The following is a 7,494-nucleotide window of genomic DNA, read 5'->3' as shown; positions in this document are numbered from 1 at the left end:
CACTCACAGATAAGGCATTCTCCCCTTGGGATGGATATAACATGAAAGTGACCAAGTTTCTTAACAAGGATTGTCTCTGATCTCTGCTAAACTTCTCTCCTTGGGTAACTAAAAAATTTAGGTCTTATTCCCTAAACAGGAAGAATATGCGAGGCCAGTAGAAGCCTAGAAGGTCCAGTCCTCTTATAACATATTGCTCCTCCTTTTCCTCAAAAATTGGGAGTCTGCCTTTCAATGGTCCCTTTTCTTCCAGTTGAGGCTGGTGTTACAGAGGTGGGTACACTCATTTGCTCCTAAGATTCACTTGGAGAAAAGACTGGAGCTGCTTTCCAAGTACTGGGAGAAGGTGACCACAGGGGATTACTTATGCTGTCTGCCACAGCAATGTAGTTTTAATATGTTGATAACTGCTCTCTTACCTCATCTCATAAAGAATTCCTTTTCTTACTATTCTTACTACTTAATAGTAAACTTTCTAAATTTAAAATTAGGTTTTAATTAGAGATTAAATTAGGGATTAGAGGCATTTAGCTCAGAGGTAGAGGGCCTGCTTAGCATTTGTGAGGCCCTAGATTCAATACCCATCACCCCCACCAAAAACAACAACAAAACATAGGCTTAGTATACCTAATTGAACAAGTCAGTTCAAGGGAAAAAGTTGAACTACTCTACACCTGAATCTCTGCTGGGGCACAAGAAAAGGGAAAAGCACGAGAGTATAAGATATGTTTTGTACACTACATTTAAAAAAAAATAACACTCTTACATGGGAGATAATCATTAAAAATGAAGCTACAACAATGTCCTGTGTGCATGAGGTAGACAGGTGGCTTAGAGAAGGGAGCAGCAATTAGCTCTGGGAAGCAAGTTGGCTGTTAAGAAGGGCATCTTAGGGCTGAGACTACAGCTCAGTGGCAGAGTGCTTGCTTAGCATGTGTGAGGCACTTTGTTCGATCCTTAGCACCACATAAAAATAAACGAATAAAATAAAGGCATTTTTCCATCTATAAGAAAAATTTTTTTAAAAAGAAGGGCATCTTGGGCTGGGGATGTGGCTCAAGCGGTAGCGCGCTCACCTGGCATGCGTGCGGCCCGGGTTCGATTCTCAGCACCACATACAAAAAAAAACAAAGATGTTGTGTCCGCCAAAAACTAAAAAATAAATATTAAAAAAATTCTCTCTCTCTGTACCGCTCTATCTCTCTCGCTCTCTCTTTTAAAAAAAAAGAAAAGAAAAAAAAAGAAGGGCATCTAAGAAGAGTGACATTGAGTCCAAGTCAGGCAGATAATTGAGGGGCAGAATGAAGCTATAGGTTATTTCTAGCAGAAGGAGAGACAGAAGTATCAGAATAAATACTATTGAGTTCAAATACTATGAGGAAGGAAGTGGTCATAACATTTCTTCATGTACTGAGGAAGTCTATTCTCAAACTACCTTCAAAATCTTTTTCATAGAATGATCTTTTTATATTGGAAAATATGAAAACAAAATCTCGCTGTGATGATTATCTAGAGATTTTTATTCCTTAGAAATTTTTATTGGGTTGAGGTTGTAGCTCAGTGGTAGAGCACTTGCCTAGCATGTGTGAGGCACTGGGTTCGATCCTCAGCACCACATAAAAAATATATATAAGTAAAACAAAGATATTGTGTCCATACAAAAAATTTAAAAAAAAAATTTTATTCTACACTGGATGTAGAAAAACAGTTTTCTGGGTAAAGAACCAATATTTGCCTTATATATCCTTTTCCCTTGAATTTAGAATTCCATTTTGGAGCTGTTAACAACAATGCATAAAAATATGTCCAAATGCCTTCTAGCATTATCAGGGGAAAGAACAAATGAATGTTTAAATTGATAAAAAATATACATAATTGCATAATTGAACAAGCATCCCTATAAAACAAAACAAATACCATCTGAGAATTTCTGATAAAAACACTGAAATCTGTCCCCACAGCCTAAAATTCTTTTGATGTATTTTAGTTTTGAAAAGTCACAGTTGCTTATATAAAACAAATTTAAGGAAAATATTAATTATTGATATAACTGAAACTCTGTTTTTTAAAGGAGAAAATGGGACATTTAAGACTGTAAGGAATATCCAATTTATATCTTTTCAATGATATTAATAGTCACTAATGAGAATCAGGTTTCAAGAGGCAAGTAAAATTCCAGTTTTGCTAATCCAACTGCCAGGTACAAAATCAGCAGGGCCTTTGAATTATTTCAATTTTAATATTTTGACGATTGTGACCTCAGTTATCAAACATAATCATGTTAATGTTTTGTTATGAAGTAAATATATCTAACAGTAAAGTGGTTTTTTTGTTGGTTGGTTTACTAGAATTAGGATATCTTTGTTCTAGTATCAATTCCATCAATTTTGCAAATTTAAGGAAGTAAATTATTTCTCATGTCTATGAAAAATGACAATAAAACTATCTTAACAATCTGCTGATGTAGGTACTGAATTACCTATTTTATAGATAGAGTTAAGTTATTGAAAAGTCATCCCATCAGTTAATACCACTGTCAGGATTTGAACTCCAATTTAGCTGAATTTAGAGCTCAAACTCTAAAACAGAAAAGTTGCCCTTTGGTCTCTTCATTGGCTCCAGGATTCCAACAGATATCCAAATTCTCCCATACACAAATCCCTTACATAAAATGGTATATTCGCCTATGACTTATTAGTCCTCCCACATTCACGTCATCTCAAGATTACTTATATAGTTGACCCTTGAACAATAAAGGGGTAGCTCCTTTGTTGCAACTGAAAATCCACATATAACTTTTGACTTTCCCCAAACCTAACTACTAACAGCTTGCTGTTGTTGGAAGCCTTACCAATAACAAACAGTTAATAAATATTTTGTATATCATGTTTTGTATACAGTGAAAATTACAGGAGAACCATGAGAGATCACTTTTTACTGAAAGGTACAGTGTACTAAATATTACTAACATCCTATGATTTTAAGCAGGTACAATACTTGAGCTTGCTTCAATAGCAGCAGGAGGTGACTGAAATTATTATAGTAATACAGTATGTACTGCAGTTAATTTTACAGTTATTTAATACTGCATCCTTATGTGTGTTTACATTCCCCTTGACTCAATGGCACAATGTATGTGTATTTGCATAAGTTTTAATAAGCTAATTGTTTTAGATTTGTATTTTATGGTAGGAAATGGTTTAAAAAAACAGGCTATTGGGGGCTGGGGATGTGGCTCAAGTGGTAGCGCGCTTGCCTGGCATGCGTGCCGCCCGGGTTCGATCCTCAGCACCACATACAAACAAAGATGTTGTTGTCTGCCGAAAACTAAAAAAATAAATAAATATTTAAAAAAATAGGCTATTATCTATGTATATCTTATGAATTCAGGACATACCTACCATATGTGTGTGTGTGTGTGTGTGTATTTCTAGACTACACAGTTTTGTTTTTAATTTAAGCCACAAATCTCAAAAAATAAACATTAAAAAACCTGCATATAGGTGGACCCCACAGTTCAAATCCATTTTGTTCAAGGGTCAAGTGCAACACCTAATATAGTGTAAATGCTAAGTAAATAATTGTTGTACTGTATTGTTTAGGGTATAATGACAAGGAAAGAAAATTTGTACAAATGCAAGGTTATCATTATTCTGGTTTTTGGTACTGGAGATTGAAGCCAGGATGTCTCTACCACTGAGTTACTTCTCCAGCCCCCCAACCCACTTTTAAAGACAATGTTTCTGTAAATTGCTTAAGGCTTTGCTAAATTACTGAGGCTGCCCTGGAACTTGAGATCCTCCTGCCTCAGCCTCTGAATCACTGGGATAACAGGTATGTGCCATCTTGCCTGCCCCGATGCAATTTTTTTCTGAACATTTTCTATCTAAAGTTGGTTGGAGGGCTGATTGTCCACATATTATCAATTACTTTTTCTTTTCTTTTTGGGGATTGAACCCTGGGTGCTTTGGGTATGCTAGATGAACACTCTACCACTGAACCAATTCTTACATCATGCAGTTTTTGTAAGTATAAAAAATTAGTGTGGGGGTTGGTGTTGTGCCCCAGTAGTGGAGAGCTTGCCTAGCATGTTTGCAACACTGGGTTCAATCCTCAGCACCACATAAAAATAAATAAAATAAATGTATTATGTCCATCTGCAACTAAAAATATTTTTTAAAAAAATAAGTGTAAAAATGTCTTCACTTACGTAAAAGAATGGTTATATATAAACTTAAATGGCATTTATTGGTACTAAATTACCATAAAGAAATGTTCAGCTTTATGTGTTTTTGTCTTTAAAATTAATCCAATTTGGGGGGCTAGGGATATAGTTCAGTTGTGTACTTGCCTAGCATGCACAAGGCCCTAGGTTCAATCTCAAGCCCAACCAAAAAAGAAAGAAAAATTTTAATGTACCACTAAACATATTATAGTAATAATGTATAAAGATCCATTTCTGTATTACATAATTGTATGTGAGCAAAAAGGAACATTAGAAATTACCCTGTTATTCATTCATATAATTGAATTATGTTATTCATGTTATTAAAAGAAGCCACAGTCCAGACAGGTTAAGTGCCTGGTGTGAGTGTACATGGCCAATTTATGATGGAGCTAGGAGACATACCTTCGAGTAATAAAGACCACAGAGAACTGATCTTGTTAGATACAATCTGATAGAAAATTTGGAAACACGTCAAGCAATCCTATGTACAGTTAAATATAAATAACATGCCTGTGTCTTAGTAATACCTAATTCAATGGTTGTTTCAGGGGGAGGTAATACGGTTTAAAAGTGTCTCTAATAATTCACATTTTTTAAAAAGCCATCTTAGTAATGTTGTGTCTAATTCTAGCCTTACATGAAAAAAACAAAATGTAGGGTAGGGAGAACGTGTTTAGCTTGCATTAAAGTAGTTACTGTTATGGGAAGATAGCTCTCCATGTCTTCTTGCCACTAACCTGTAATGCTAAGTTCCTTGGTAAGATCCAACAGACTGCAAAGAAAATGGAAGATCTTGAAGAAATGAAGCAATTTCTATGATATTCAGCTTCATAGATGATTAATGTAAAACTATACAAAGGGTAGAATAATTTTAATTTCTTAATATCAATTGAGGCTTCATTGGGGAGGTTAAGGAGAGGTTTGCCTCATACTGCAAATGTAAAAATAAAGATCATTATTCTTTCAAGATCTTTGAATGGTTTGGATCCCATTTGTGAAGCCCCATATACCAATTCATCTAAGATTTTTTCTAGTTAGCTTATTGAAGTATATGATGGAAGACAATACTGTTTATGCTAGTGTAAGTATGTTATATATTGGTAGTGAAATGGCAATTCTTTTTTTTTTTTTTTAATATTTATTTATTTTTTTAGTTATCGGCAGACACAACAACTTTGTTGGTATGTGGTGCTGAGGATCGAACCCGGGCCGCACGCATGCCAGGCGAGCACGCTACCGCTTGAGCCACATCCCCAACCCCATGAAATGGCAATTCTATAAATGTACTTCTAAATGAAATTAAATCCTTTCAAAAGCATTTTAATCTTTTAATTTTCTAAAATAATAATGAAACACTAAAACTTAACTACTGGGCTGCCTACTTTATTTATTAAGGGACTAATACAAATCATTTAAACATCTCATCATCAATCCAACAGTTAAAGGAAGATTATTATTCATTCCACAAACAATGAACATCATGAGTAAGACCTAATTCCTGCTCAGTAGGAGCATCAGTAGCTGCATTGTTTGCCAAAATCATTCCAATCCTGAGTCACCACTTGGACTCTTAGTGATTTATTAAGAAAAACTGATTATGTGTTAATGCTACACTTTATGGTATCCTAGAAACATGTATCTTTCTATAATTTTACCCAATTAAGTGAACAAAACCTTCAGGCCTGGCTTACAGCCACTGTCCTGACTTCTGGTGTGTTACCTGGAGGACCTTTCTCTGTTTCAGATGAAAGCAGAAAATGGTAGCTTATCATTCTCTTATAATAAATTGCAGACCACTGGAACAGCATTGCCTAAAATATCCCAGGAATTTACCATAAGCATGGCAACATTTTAAGTTATTTTGCTTACTATGTTAGTCATTTATGCCTTTGGAAGAAAGATGTGCAGTTCTTTTTAGATTTTTATACTGTATCCTTCAGTTGTCAATTAACCATTTTTCAATTTATTCATTGATGAAATTCAGTACCTAGTATATATTAGGCACAGTACTAGGAGATAAGGTTGTGGAAATGTGTAAAGTTAGAGCAGCTTTGGAACAGCTCAGCATCTAATGGGAAAGAAAATCAGGTAGATAAGTACAATACAGGTAAGTGTTGAATGAAAAGCATGATGTGACCCGTGGGAAGGACACCAAACTATGAGTCAGGAAAAGCATCCCAAAGAAGTATAGTAATCATGCATGTTTGCCAAATGCTAATTTCTTTACTCTTTTTTAAGAATCTGGATTTTGTCCACAATGGATAAAGATAATGTGGTATATACCCACAATGAAGTTTTATTCAGCCATAAAGAACAAAATTATATCACTTGCAGGACAATGGATGGAACTTGAGAGTATTATATTAACACAATAAGCCAAACTCAGAAAGTCAAGTGTGGTTGGTATGTTTTCTCACATATAGAAACTAGAAAGAGAGAGAAAAAAAAAAGTGGGTGGGGTCTCATGAAAATATAAAGGAGACCAATAGAGTAGAGCAAGGGGACCAGAATGAGGGAAAGGGGAGATACTAGGGAATGAAATTGACCATGTAGAAGAGAATGTGTAATAAGAAATTCTACTATAATGTGTAATTATAATGTAAAACAATAAAAGTATTTAAAAAATAATCCAAGAAAAGCTGTGGACTTTTTCCTCAAAAAAAATGACATACCAAAATTTTGCATATAATTTCAACTATTCCTTGAGATTCAAATAGCATAACAATCTAAATTCATTTTCATTCCAAACTGACCCTTTATAAGTAGTTTGCCCTTTTTTCTATTCTTTTATTATTATTATTATTTTATTTATTTCCTGATGGCCCGAGGAACATTGGAGGCAAGCACTTTACCTTTGAGCCACAACCCCAGCCAACCCTAGTTCCCTTTTTTCTATTCCACAACTACTTTTTTTTCTGGTGTTAAAGTGAGCACTTCTTACCCCATCTTTATGTCTTCAATAATCTTACACACCTTTAGTTATCATCTAGTTCCCCCCCCCACAATGAATTCACATTTTACAATTTTAGTCACCTTTAAAAAGAAAGCACTTTGAGCTTATTAAATTTTCTTCCACCAATAATGCAATTTTATTTTTGCCTCATTTCCTTTTAAAATGTTTTTAAATTTTATTTATTCTAATTAGTTTATATATGACAGCCGAGTGCAATTCAATTCATATTACACAAATAGAGCACAATTTCTCAAAAGTAGAGTCATACCATTTGTGTTTTCATACATGCGCTTAGGGTAATGATGTCCACCTC

This window comes from Marmota marmota, unplaced genomic scaffold (genome assembly GCF_001458135.2).
Source record: "Marmota marmota marmota unplaced genomic scaffold, marMar, whole genome shotgun sequence".
Classification (NCBI taxonomy): Eukaryota; Metazoa; Chordata; class Mammalia; order Rodentia; family Sciuridae; genus Marmota; species Marmota marmota.
The sequence above is the reverse complement of the archived record's forward strand: the minus strand, read 5'-3'. Positions refer to the sequence as shown.